Source organism: Ovis canadensis, chromosome 5 (assembly GCF_042477335.2).
Source record: "Ovis canadensis isolate MfBH-ARS-UI-01 breed Bighorn chromosome 5, ARS-UI_OviCan_v2, whole genome shotgun sequence".
NCBI lineage: Eukaryota > Metazoa > Chordata > Mammalia > Artiodactyla > Bovidae > Ovis > Ovis canadensis.
Window position 1 is genome coordinate 114,991,778 of NC_091249.1, and position 14,415 is coordinate 115,006,192.

General features: G+C 41.3%; 1 long non-coding RNA gene across 1 annotated transcript in view; it reads left to right on the forward strand.

Annotated features, from left to right (window-relative positions):
• The window catches only part of LOC138440546 (uncharacterized), a 47,285-nt gene extending 34,710 nt beyond the window's left edge, over window positions 1-12,575 (forward strand). Inside the window, exons 3-4 of the long non-coding RNA XR_011257074.2 lie at window positions 7,301-7,480; window positions 12,284-12,575. This is a non-coding gene — a long non-coding RNA (uncharacterized lncRNA). The remainder of the gene's footprint in view (window positions 1-7,300; window positions 7,481-12,283) is intronic.
• Window positions 12,576-14,415: the final 1,840 nt, after the last annotated feature.

The following is a 14,415-nucleotide window of genomic DNA, read 5'->3' on the forward strand; positions in this document are numbered from 1 at the left end:
CACAAACCAACACAACATTGTAAAGCAATCTTCCTTCGATAAAAAAAGAAAAAATGTTTGTCTTCACATTGTAAACATTTATTCTTAAAATATACAAATCTAATCAAATGCTTTGGGAAACTCTTTGCCTTCATACAATAAAAAGACTGCTTAGTGTCCTAATGTTGATCATGTCCTCCTATACTCAATGCTAATGTTGCTGGTTCTTTTTTTGTGTCAGTTTGGATTCTCTAAGAAAGAGAAGCCAAGACAGAAATATATATGCAAGAGATTTTTTCTGGAAGACATTAAAGATAGAGAAAGAGCAGGGATTGACAAGGAGACTCTACAGAATGTGCTGCATGGCTGACAGCTGTGGAAAGAGAGATTGAAAGGAGGAGTTAGTAGGGAGAACCTTAGACTGGAGTGTAGTTTTAGAAAGGTTTAGGTCAGGATAATGGAAAGTTTCTGAAAAAAAAGAAAGAAAAAAAAAAGACATTAAAAAAAAGATGCCCACTTCATCCTGAGTAGGAAGGCTTGGCTCTAGGACCCCTGAGACTAGGTCTCAAAGTGAACAGACTGGTGAATCCAAAGGTTTAAGTAGGCTATTGGTCAACTATGCTCTCTTCAACAGAATATCTTAGAGGGAAATCTAAGTGGCACTCCTCCATGGCCTCCACAGCCTTGGACAAATGTTCCCAGATCCATTTTCCACTTTGCTAATTCTCTCTTCAGTTCTATTTGATCTTCTGCTTAATCTAATCACTGAATTTTTACTTTCAACTTATAAAACTTTTCACTATTAGGGGTTCTATTTTTTCCTCAATTTATCTAGTTTTGTTTTTTTATTTTTAGTGTCTTACTCTTTTCCTGTCATTTCTATACCTTTTTATCCCTTGCATTCTTTTGTTTATACTTATAATCTATTCTGTCTGCCTGTCACTCATACAGGGGATGTTTCTTTTTCCTACTCAAGGCAGAGCCAGTTTTCACTGGCAGATAGGTTGTGTTTTCAGTCTTTCTTCTACTGAGGATGCAGCTCTTTCAATGTCCTATGTTTATGCAGAATCTCAGCTCCAATTTCTGTTTCATGTGGACCTGAACTCTATTTTCCTCCCCCTGTGTTAATTGCAACCAAAGCTTCTGTAGAGTGGTTTGCTCTGTTAATCACATGCTCCTAATTTGTCCCCCCACCCCCACCCCTTTCCTTTGGTAACCAGAAGTTTGTTTTCTAGGTCTGTATGTCTGTTCCTGTTTTGTACATAGATTCATCTGCATTATTTTTTTATATTCCATGGATTTACTGTATAGCAATGGTAATTATATACCCAATATCTTGTAATAACCTATAATGGAATATAATTGAGAAAAAAATCACTATTCGGTACAGCTGGAGCTAACACAATATTGTAAATCAGCTATGTTTATATTTAAAAATAGCTTCTGGCCATCAGGTCCTATTTCCAGGTACAATTATTTCCCATATCCCATCCATATCAGCTTATACTTTTGTTATTTTGATTTTCAGTTTAGCTTTTATTTCTTACAATCTGGGGTATCTCTTACTTTCACATATGCTTAGACCTAATTTGTAAAAGCTCTTTTTTGATATCACTTTTCTGAGTCTTTGTAGCATGATTATTTTATGCTACCTTCTTCCTCTGGGTTGTTATCCCAGATACTGTCTTTTTAACCTGCATTCTTATTTCTTTCTTTAACCTGCAACCTTATTTTCTTACTAGTACTCATCATTCTGTCACAGAAGAAGATGCTGAGATGGAGGGTGGAGTTTGAATCGTTTCTTAGGAATGAATCTGTGAAGAAAGTGGGGCGCAGGTTTGGGCACAGGAAGAAGTCAAACTGCTATGTGGGCCAGAAAGAGCCTCAGCCGGCCTCGTGAAGAGCGTCTTAGAGTGGCCCCTGTGAGCCCAGATGTCTGAGCCTCTCCATTCCCAGGCTCCCCTGGTGGCTCAGCTGGCAAAGAATCCGCCTGCAATGTGGGCGACCTGGGTTCAATCCCTGGGTTGGGAAGATCCCCTGGAGAAGGGAAAGGCTACCCACTCCAGTGAATTCCATGAACTGTATAGTCCATGGGGTGGCAAAGAGTCGGACACGACTGAGTGGCTTTCACTCTCCCCTATCCCCACTTCTCCACTTAGTCACAGATACAGACTTCCTTGGGAAGAGTGTGGCCTTGAGGCAGATGACTGCCTGCAGCTCAAGCGGATCCTCAGAGGGGTGGCGGCCAGGGCTGCTGCTGACCGCATGCTGCAGCTGGGCAGAAAGTGCTCCCTTGAGGGAGGTTGCGATAGCATGGTTCTGCATCTACCATGCACTCTCTGAATTCATAATATTCAGATATTTCTGTACTGTTTTAGTTTTTTTTTTTTTTTCTCTCCTACTCCAAAAAATAAAAGCTCTGTGTACAAAGCTTAACCTGACCTAGGGGAAATCAAAACAAGTGTTTGTGAGCAGAAGGCAATCAGCTGGGCTTATTCAAGGAGGCCTAGACTTGATGGCTCTTGGAGTGGAACAGTTTGGATTGATCATCGGGTGCAGTATTTTTCTCTTGCTGTCATAATGAACGATCCTATACTGAGTGGCTTAAAACAGTACACATGTACTAGCTCATGGTTCTGTGGATCAGAAATCTGGTTCCTCTGGATCTCCTAGAGCTGAAGTCAAGACGTTGGACGTGCTGGGCTATTAGTCAGACACCTTGGGGCAGAATCTGTCCCCCAGATAATTCAGATTGTTGGCAGAATTCAGTTCCTCGGGGTCATGGTGCTGAGTGTGCATCCTTGCTGGCTGCCAGCTGGACTCCTCTCTTAGCTCCTTCAGGCTGCTTACACTCCTTCTCATCTTTCCTTTCAGCTTCGAACCAGCAATGATGAGTTGAGTCTTCATGTTTTGAATCTCTCTGACTTTCCTTTCTGTTGCATTTCTTCAGCTTCCAGCCTAAGAATGTTCTGTTTTCAAGAGCTCACATGATTAAATCGGGCCTGCCATGAAATTAAAAGATGCTTACTCCTTGGAAGGAAAGTTATGGCCAACCTAGAGAGCATATTAAAAAGCAGAGACATTACTTTGCCAACAAAGGTCCATCTAGTCAAGGCTGTGGTTTTTCCTGTGGTCATGTATGCATGTGAGAGTTGGACTGTGAAGAAAGTTGAGCACCAAAGAATTGATGCTTTTGAAGTGCGGTGTTGGAGAAGACTCTTGAGAGTCCCTTGGACTGCAAGGAGATCCAACCAGTCCAACCTAAAGGAAATAAATCTTGAATATTCATTGGAAGGACTGATGCTGAAGCTGAAACTCCAATACTTTGGCCACCTCATGCGAAGAGTTGACTCATTTGAAAAGACCCTGATGCTGGGAGGGATTGAGGGCAGGAGGAGAAGGGGACGACAGAGGATGAGATGGCTGGATGGCATAACTGACTTGATGGACATGAGTTTGGGTAAACTCTGGGAGTTGGTGATGGACAGGGAGGCTTGGCGCACTGTGATTCATGGTGTCGCAAAGAGTTGGACACGACTGAGTGACTGAACTGAACTGAACCATGGTTGACTCCTTATTTTTAAGACTAGTAGCCTTAATTATGTGTACAAAGTATCTTTTGTCATATAACATGACATGTCAAGGACATCTGACATGCAACAGCCTTGGGGGACATTGTATTGACTACACTTCTGGGGAGCAGAGGTTTCAGGAATGGGTCTTGGCATGATAAAACTGGCATTTTAGGAAGATCTCTCAGTCAGATGGTAAAAAGTCCGCCTGCCAAGGCAGGAGATACAAGAAACATGAGTTTGATTCCTGAGTTGAGAAGATCCCCTGGAGGAGGAAATGGCAAACCACTCCAGTTATTCTTGCCTGAAAAACCCCATGGGTAGAGGAGCCTGGCGGGCTATAGTCCATGGGGTCACAAAGAATTGGACACAACTGAGCAACTTTTGCTTTCTATCTCAGCAGTCAGGTAGAGTGTGGATAGGGCCAAGGAGACAGTGAAGGAAGAGGCTAAATCTAACAGAAAATAAAATCATAGTGATGGAGATGAGGGCAATGATAATGAGAACAAGAAAGATGTGAACTTCAGTTAAAGAGTTTAGGAATATCCGATCAGATCTGATGGCAGACTTATGGGGTGCAGGACAGGGTAGTGGGTTACATGAGACACTGTGTTTGAAAGGTGATGAGCAGATTGGGTTCAGTGTTCTCACCCTAGTGTGAAGCTGCATAATTGGGACCATCTGAGACTTATCACAACTTACTCTCTGACACAGAGGCAGGATTACATGGAGCAGCACTCTATATCAGACATGTGTTTTCATTTTTGATCCTAAAAACACTCATTCTAGAAACTCTCTGTGACAAGCAATAAAATAGGGCAATTACCTACCCAGATAGGATGGATGATAAGTGCAAATCATCCAAAATAAAATTTTAAGGTCTAAATTACATGCCTTTGATGACAGAATCAGAGAAGGCAATGGCACCCCACTCTACTATTCTTGCCTGGAAAATCCCATGGACGGAGGAGCCTCATAGGCTGCAGTTCATGGGGTCGCGAAGAGTCAGACATGACTGAGCAACTTCACTTTCATGCACTGGAGAAGGAAATGGCAACCCACTCCAGTGTTCTTGCCTGGAGAATCCCAGGGACGGGGGAGCCTGGTGGGCCGTCTATGGGGTCACACAGTCAGACACGACTGAAGTGACTTAGCAGCAGATGACAGAATGCATTTAGAATTCTAGGCGAAATACACATCTTCTACAGTGTTTTACTTAGGCTGATATCGAAATAGGTTCTCTCAGTATGAGTCAATTGGTGGCTGGGGTATTTCCTTTGGAAGCATGTTGCAAGGAAATCAGATTAAATATGAATTTTACAGAAGAATAGCAAAAGAAAGTGAAAGTGAAGTCGCTCAGTCATGTCCAACTCTTTGTGATCCAGTGGACTGTAGCCTACCAGGCTCCTCTGTCCATGGAATTTTCCAGGCAAGAGTACTGGAGTGGGTTGCCATTTCCTCCTCCAGGATCTTCCCTACCTAGGGATTGAACCTGGGTCTCCCACATTGCAGGCAGACACTTTACTGCGTGAGCCACCAGGGAAGCCTGAATAATAACACATGGAGATAATTAAGAAACCACAGTATTTGTATTCCTCTTGTACACATGGTAGAAACAAAGCTGAGTCATTGACGGGCTTAAGGTAAATCTGTCCGGGTATTACCTTGGTTGTCTCCAGCTTTCACAATGAACTCCTGGTAAAACTGGAAAAAATACACAGAAGAAGTGATGTCCCAGAACCAAGAGCTCGTGTTTCTTCGTTTTCAGTATTGAATTCTCCAGAGCAGCTGGAGTGAGCTGGTTTTTGGCAGCTTACGTGACCAGCAATTCCTCTTTTAACACCTCTAAACCTTAACCTTTAGGTCATTCTAGTTCATATTGTGGAAGGAATGGAAAAATATTTTGGAGTAGAGAGTGAATAGCAGAAGGGCAGAGACCATCTGGGGGGCAGTGGGTCCAGCAGAGTGTCTGCAGAGATGGTATGCTTCTCAATATCTGGAGCATTTACTGTTTTCATTCACTGTGCTGCCGTTCCTCGTCAACAAATGCCACTTTTTAGCCTACTGATGGCTAAAGGCAGCATTCATTTCCATTCGGGCACACAGGACAGGTTTTATGGTTCCTAAAATGATACTGTCAAGCAAACTTGTATGCATTTATGAGCAGAAATAGTTTGTGTGTGTGTGTGATTGAGAATACAAGAGCTTGGGGAAGTAGGAATTAAAAGAGAAGAGGCAGTGTTACCTGTGCCAGGTAAGAGGTCTCAGATACAGCAGCAGATAGGCAAGTGTTGATTAGCCAAGACTGGAGTCTAGGTGGGTATCTAAAGAGCCCCCATCCTTCTGCTACATATATGCACAATGTTGGAGTCGCTGTTCACATGTGTGCCTTTCTTGGGCACTTTTATCACAATTCTAAAGGATAAGGACCAGTGGGGTCCAGAAAGAGAGTTTGAAGAAGTGAAATGAATGAAAAAACAGGTATATACTACCCGAGAACAGTTCCTAACCAATCACCAGCAGGATAAGATCAACGAATGAAAAGGAAGAACTTCTCAAAAGCATCTTCTCTTCTCTGAGAGCATCAAAATAAAGAGACAGTTAATCCTTCAGGGCAGTGAAGGGAAGGAATGTTACATATTGAACATCAGTGGAGCAAAAGACTTTAGAAGAATATGAGCCTTATTTGCATGTTTTCTGGAAATGTGTCAAGAAGAGCGAGTGTATCTCTATATGCAAAACTTCAACCAAAATAGATCATCTGAGTAAAGGAAATATTAAGGGAGCTGGCTTGCCTTTTGACATTTATTTAACTCTTTTAGAGAGAAAGTATACATTGGCAAGAGTTTTTAGGGAAAAAAAAAAAAAGTATCTGATTTCCAGCCATAAGAAAAGGCAATAGATTCAAAGCCAAGGAATATTCTTGGTTTGAACTTTAGTAGTGCCTTAATTTAGCCAGCTGGAAAAATGCTTTTTTTTTTTTTTGAATATAAAATTATTTAAACTTTCCAACAGAAAGTTTTCATTTTGGTTTTAAATCTGGACTTTACTGTAAATTTGTCTTTCTATGAATTTGCCAAAGTAGCCTCCACTTTTCAGTGATTGTGAATATACTTATGAGAGGGCTTGATGTGGGTAGAGGCTGAGCATATCCCTATATACTTAGCAAATGACACTACTTCCTTAGCAAGTAGGGAGGGGACTTTTGACAAAGCTATAAATGACAGTGCCCTAGATCTATATAAATCATCAGGGACGGAGCTCAAAAACTTAATGCTGAGTGAAAAAGCAAGTGACAGAAGATATGCAGAGTGTGTTATTTCTAGATACATATATAAGCATGAAAAAAAATCTATGTATGTGGTGCTACTGGTTGCCTGGTGTGGGCGAGTTCCCTGTGGGGCAGAGAATAAGGAGGAGAAATGAGAAAGGAGTTTGCTGGTTGTCAAAGAGCCCTTTATTTCCTCCTTCCCCTCTGGTCTTCCCTTTACCCCTTCCTTCCCTAAAGAAAGCAAGCATAAATAGCTTGTGCAGTTTTATTTTGAATTATCCACATGAAGCAATATTAGAGCAATTAATTCAGTATAAAAGTTAATAATTTTGGAAATGGATAGTAAGAATATATGTGTTAATTTTTGTATGTTTTGGGGGAAAAAAGAGGATTTACTGAAGGTCACCATATCATGCTCAGTATATTAAAATTCTGATATTAACACCAGTCTTCTGTTTTCCTACCACATACTCCTTAGCAGCAACCAGGAGAAGAAAAGAACGAGAAAAAGAACTCCTACTTCATATTCCATAATGAGGACAAGCCTGGCAGGGGGTCACAAAGAGTCAGGCTCAACTCAGTGACGAAATAGCAGCAGCAGAAGCAGCAATCAGAACAAGAATAAGAAGGTGGAAACGCTCGAGGCAGAGGATCGAAGGTGAGTAGAAACACATAAGGGACAAATAGTGGACGAAAAGATGACGCAGACAAAATAAACAGAGTATTGTGGTAAAGGCCTATATATATATTACATACATATATTATATTACATAGCAAATCAATTACTTTAGAGTCAGTCATTCCAGTTGGTCAATATCTTGTGAAACAAATAGTGTGAAACTTGTGAATTTCAAATTTCTATTTTGAGCTGTGTCATGAAGATCCATTAGACTAAAGTGTGGAGAACATGAGTCTGTGGCATTGGGTGGGGCTGAAGCATTTATGACGAATGAGGGGCCTGAGAAGATGCTTGTCCTAAGAGAGTGGAAGTGAGAAATAGATTTAAGGGTCTAGATCTGATAGATAGAGTGCCTGATGAACTATGGAATGAGGTTCGTGACATTGTACAGGAGACAAGGATCAAGACCATCCCCATGGAAAAGAAATGCAAAAAAGCAAAATGGCTGTCTGCGGAGGCCTTACAAATAGCTGTGAAAAGAAGAGAGGCGAAAAGCAAAGGAGAAAAGGAAAGATATAAGCATCTGAATGCAGAGTTCCAAAGAATAGCAAGAAGAGATAAGAAAGCCTTCTTCAGCGATCAATGCAAAGAAATAGAGGAAAACAACAGAATGGGAAAGACTAGAGATCTCTTCAGGAAAATTAGAGATACCAAGGGAACATTTCATGCAAAGATGGGCTCAATAAAGGACAGAAATGGTCTGGACCTAACAGAAACAGAAGATATTCAGAAGAGGTGGCAAGAATACATGGAAGAACTGTACAAAAAAGATCTTCACGACCCAGATAATCATGATGATGTGATCACTAATCTAGAGCCAGACATCTTGGAATGTGAAGTCAAGTGGGCCTTAGAAAGCATCACTATGAACAAAGCTAGTGGAGGTGATGGAATTCCAGTTGAGCTATTTCAAATCCTGAAAGGTGACACTGTGAAAGTGCTGCACTCAATATGCCACCAAATTTGGAAAACTCAGCAGTGGCCACAGGACTGGAAAAGGTCAGTTTTCATTCCAATTCCAAAGAAAGGCAATGCAAAAGAATGCTCAAACTATCACACAATTGCACTCTTTTCACATGCTAGTAAAGTAATGCTCAAAATTCTCCAAGCCAGACTTCAGCAATATGTGAACCGTGAACTCCCTGATGTTCAAGCTGGTTTTAGAAAAGGCAGAGGAACCAGAGATCAAATTGCCAACATCTGCTGGATCATGGAAAAAGCAAGAGAGTTCCAGAAAAATATCTATTTCTGCTTTATTGACTGTGCCAAAGCCTTTGACTATGTGGATCACAATAAACTGTGGAAAATTCTTCAAGAGATGGGCATACCAGACCACCTAACCTGCCTCTTGAGAAATCTGTATGCAGGTCAGGAAGCAACAGTTAGAACTGGACATGGAACAACAGACTGGTTCCAAATAGGAAAAGGAGTACATCAAGGCTGTATATTGTCACCCTGCTTATTTAACTGCTATGCAGAGTACATCATGAGAAACGCTGGACTGGAAGAAACACAACCTGGAATCAAGATTGCCGGGGGAAATATCAATAACCTCAGATATGCAGATGACACCACCTTTATGGTCGAAAGTGAAGAGGAGCTAAAGAGCCTGTTGATGAAAGTGAAAGAGGAGAGTGAAAAAGATGGCTTAAAGCTCAACATTCAGAAGATGAAGATCATGGCATCTGGTCCCATCACTTCCTGGGAAATAGATGGGGAAACAGTAGAAACAGTGTCAGACTTTATTTTTTTGGGCTCCAAAATCACTGCAGATGGTGACTGCAGCCATGAAATTAAAAGGCGCTTACTCCTTGGAAGAAAAGGTATGACCAACCTATATAGTATATTCAAAAGCAGAGACATTACTTTGCCAACAAAGGTCCGTCTAGTCAAGGCTATGGTTTTTCCTGTGGTCATGTATGGATGTGAGAGTTGGACTGTGAAGAAGGCTGAGTGCCGAAGAATTGATGCTTTTGAACTGTGGTGTTGGAGAAGACTCTTGAGAGTCCTTTGGACTGCAAGGAGATCTAACCAGTCCATTCTGAAGGAGATCAACCCTAGGATTTCTTTGGAAGGAATGATGCTAAAGCTGAAGGTCCAGTACTTTGGCCACCTCATGCGAAGAGTTGACTCATTGGAAAAGACTCTGATGCTGGGAGCGATTCGGGGCAGGAGGAGAAGGGGACGACCCAGGATGAGATGGCTGGATGGTATCACTGACTCGATGGATGTGGGTCTGGGTGAACTCCGGGAGATGGTGATGGACAGGGAGGCCTGGCGTGCTGCGATTCATGGGGTCGCAAAGAGTCGGACACGACTGAGCGACTGAACTGAACTGAACTGAAGAGAGGGTGGGAACATGACCCACCCACAGAGACTTTGATCTGTGAACATAGAAGTCAGCATTTCAGGGACAGATACTCTCTCCTAGTTAAAAGGCAGCTTTTTGTCTGCAAAGTTGCCCTCCAGCAGTACACAGACCAAAGAAAAAATACCAATAGGATGGCGTAAGCATGGGGCTGTGTCCTCTGTCTCACTGATCTATAGTCTCACACCGTCTTAGGTCTTATAAGTGAAGACGTGTAAGGGAAGTCAGATAAGATAACGGGGTGGCAGGGGACGCATAAATGTATGTCACATTTTATTCTTTGGCCTTGCATTTCCACTTCCTTCCTCTCTGCTAGAATTGTTCCCACCTGATCTCAATGCTTCAGATGAAATAGATGGGTTCGCATTTGTAAATCATCCTGGAGGCCTCTTCTTACCTACTTTCCTCTTTCCTTAACTGGCTATTTACTGTCAGTAATTATGATGGATATAGAAATGGGGGAGTTGGAGATGAATAAAGACATACTCCAAAGAGATGGGAAGGACTAACAGGTTCTAGTGAGAGAACTATTCTCAGCGCTTCAGTCCTTCTTGCTGAGTACATCAGCCTCAGGTGGGTTTTGCTCTGGTGACCTTGAGTCCCTCCTTTGCTGTTGATATTCTGCTGAATAGAGCCGAAATAAAGCTCCTCATGGTAAGTAGTAAACCAGGCTGAATAAATCATGCCTTCAGAATCTGACCTATTTTTTTTTTTCAGTAGAATTTTGTGATCCCCTAATGGAAAGGTTTTATAAGATAAAGGTATATGTAATTTCCCCCAAACAGTTACAGGCTCTATAATACAGGCACCTCTAATAAAAATTATGAATTCTTTGGCAAAAACAAATATGAGGTTTTATTGATAAGCTGATGGTTGCACAGAAACACTAGGCCATATTGACTTTAATAAAACATTAAGTGGTTTAATTAAATCATTAATTCTACCCTCAGTTTCATTTTTCAAAAGACAGTCAATGTAAAAATAAAATGGTTTCTTTTTTTAGCTGCTTCTCTTTCCTCTATAATTCATTAAGATGAGTATAGATTGACTTATTGCTACTCTGCCATAAAGCACTTGCTGTCATTTCAAGAATATAGCACTTTAACAGGATACAAGAAAGTATTGATCTTCAGGTGACATCTTCCTTCGTTTTTCATAAAAGGGTTTTTTATTTTTAGAAAAATCTATAATATGTGTATGACTACAGAGATTTAAGTTACAACATTATTATACTACTACTAAAATAATTGTTAGCTTGTTTCTTTGGTCTATGGGGAAAACTTACAAAAGCAATATAAACTTCTGCAAGCAATTCTAAAGGCATGTAATGGTAATCATCACACGTTTTCTTCCTAAATTAATTTTTATTTATAAAAGTAATATATGGAGATAGTTTTTAAAGTCAATAATATCAGAAAATATATAAAAGAAATTAATAATCTTTCTTCTCATTCTTGCAATACTGTAATCATATAATCATATTCCCCAGCAACAGTACACCTCTATATTTAAAAATAATGTGCTATCTTGGCCTAGATTCTCTAAAAACAGATTAAACTCAGGGATTAATGTTTTGATACTTTATTCAGATGGTATAAGCCCAAGTAGATGAAGGTAAGAAAAAAGTGAAGCAAGGAAAGCTACAAAGCAGTGCCACGTAATACATTACATGATGGATACCTAGCAAGCATGTCAACTCGGCATGTGGTTTTGTCCCCACGGAATGTGATCAGTAGCCCTGCCTTCAAATACTTCTTGGACAGAAGTTCCTCTGCTTGTTTTGCTCTGATCTACTTTTTCTCTTTAATCTGAGTTCACTCTGTGGGGAGCTAACTCTGCCATAGTTCAGAACCATGCCATCTGGGGGTGACCTCCTCGAAGCTTATCCCACGCCTGGTGGTGTTGTATCGCATTGCATGGACAGGCTCAGTATGGGACGAGGGCTTGTGTAGGCTATCCAAGCGCTAGACTTCACCTTACCTCCAGCCAGCTGGGGACCTTGGCAAAAGTGATGGAGGTGGGGTGGTGGATCAGCCCAGGGTATAGACAGCACCTTCAGAAAGGAGACAGTGGGGGCAATGTGAGTGGTTGTACAATACATATGCCGTGTTTATTTCTTGATATATCAATTTTAGACAGTAAGTATTGACTTCTTGATTCAGGCTGATGAGCATTTACCTATCTCTTATACCCTCTTTCTTTTCTTTCTCACTCCAGTATAGTTATATAACAAGTTTTGTTTCATTAATGCATATATATGGAATTTAGAAAGACAGTAATGACGATCCTATATGCAAGGCAGCAAAAGAGACACAGATGTAAAGAACAGACAGTTGGACTCTGTGGGAGAAGGCGAGGATGGGATGATTTGAGAGAATAGCACTGAAACGTATATTACTGGGCTTCCCTTGTAGCTCGGTTGGTAAATCATCTGCCTGGAATGCAGGAGACCCAGGTGTGATTCCTGAGTCAGGAAGATCCCCTGCAGAAGCGAAATGGCAACCTACTCCAGTGTTCTTGCCTAGAGAATCCCGTGGACAGAGGAGCCTGGCAGGTTACAGTCCACGGGGTCACAAGAGTCGGACATGACTTAGCAACTAAACCACCACCATCGTGTATATTACCATATGTAAAATAGATGAGCTGTGCAAGTTCAATGCATGAAGCAGGGCACTCAAAGCTGGTGCTCTGGGACCACCCAGAGGGATGGGGTGGGGAGGGAGGTGGGAGGGGGGTTCAGGATGGGGAACACATGTGTACCCATGGCTGATTCATGTCGATGTATGGCAAAAACCACAACAATATTGTAAAGTAATTAGCCTCCAATTAAAATAAATAAATAAATAATAATAATAATTGTTTCAAAGTAATGTTTGCATTATTTTGTTAAATTATGTTATGGCTAAGCCAAGTAATGAATATAATTACATTTTATTTCTTATACAATTTTCATTTTCCCTAATTAACTCATTTTTATTTCTATTGTTTTCTAAGAACTTTTCTGATATATTCTATTATAGATGACTATGATCACTTTTTATAAATCCTCACACATGCAATATAGTCCATCAATTCCATTTTTCCCCCTCCTTTCATGACCTGTTTCCCAGAGCCCTGAATTCTCCTGCTTTAATTTGGACTGATTGTTTCCCAGACCTAATGATGTGGAATCCTTATTTTCTGGATCTCATATTTTTCCTTTTCTTGGATAATTCCTTGCTTGGGTTGAGCACATTCAACAGTGACTCTTAAAAAAATAATCAGACACTTATAGTATTTCTCTAAGACCTCCCTGGACAAAGGGGAGAGAGACACTTCATTGTCTTCTTGCTTTATGTAAGTCATTATCTAGTTCTGGCCAGTGGTCTGTGAGTGGAAGTGGCACATACCAGTTCAGGCAAAAGCACACTCCTTACCAATGGAAGAAGAGGCCAGGCCTTGAACAGCGATAGTCATGAGACCAAGACTAAACCTGGATTGCTAAGTTGCCATGCAAGATGGTTGACCTGGAGAATCTCTTGTGCATGTATGCGTGCATGCTCAGTCGCTTCAGTCGTGTCTGGCTCTCTGGACAGTAGCCCCCCAGGCTCCTCTGTGCATGGGATTCTCCAGGCAAGAATACTGGAGTGGGTTGCTCCCTCCAGAGGACCTTCCCAACCCCGACATCTAAACCATGTCTCTTACGTCTCCTTCACTGGTAGGTGGGAATCCCAGATAATCTCCTGTACTCACATAAATTTCAAGTACACTGAGAAAACTATGCTGTATTAAGATTCAGATTTTGGTATTACTTGTAACCTGCCTCACCTGACTGATTCAAAAGTTTTCATGGGAAATAGATTTTTGAGCCATTCTGATCGGAAAACATTGCTCTACCACCCTCTTCTTTGACTAACAGAGTAGTTGAATGTAGAATTCTAAATTATAGAGAAATTTGATTATATTCTAATCCAATCCCTTTGTTGGAGTAGGAAATGGCAACCCGCTCCAACATTCTTGCCTGGAAAATTCCACGGACAGAAGGAGCCTGGAGGGCTGCAGTCCATGCAGTGGCAAACAGTCGGCATGCCTGAACATGCATGCACGCAGGCCCCTTTTTACGTAACCGGCTTCCCTGGTGGCTCAGAGGTTAAAGTGTCTGCCTGGAATGCGGGAGACCCTAGTTCGATCCCTGGGTCGGGAAGATCCCCTGGAGAAGGAAATGGCAACCCACTCCAGTACTCTTGCCAGGAGAATCCCATGGAGGGAGGAGCCTGGTAGGCTACAGTCCATGGGGTCGCAAAGAGTCAGACACGACTGAGCGACTTCACTCAGATTTTTCTGGAAGCTTTTAGGGTCCTCTACTTACCCCAATACTTAGAAATTTCACTATAATGAGTCTTGATGTGAGCATTTTTGCTTTTATATATTGAGGTTTATGCCATTATTGAGATTTATGTCATTCATCTCTGATAAATTTTGTATTACACCTTTGATAATTTTCCATATTTTTCTTTCAATAATCCCTATTAGTTGGATGTTATATAGGCTAGAATGATACTCTTTT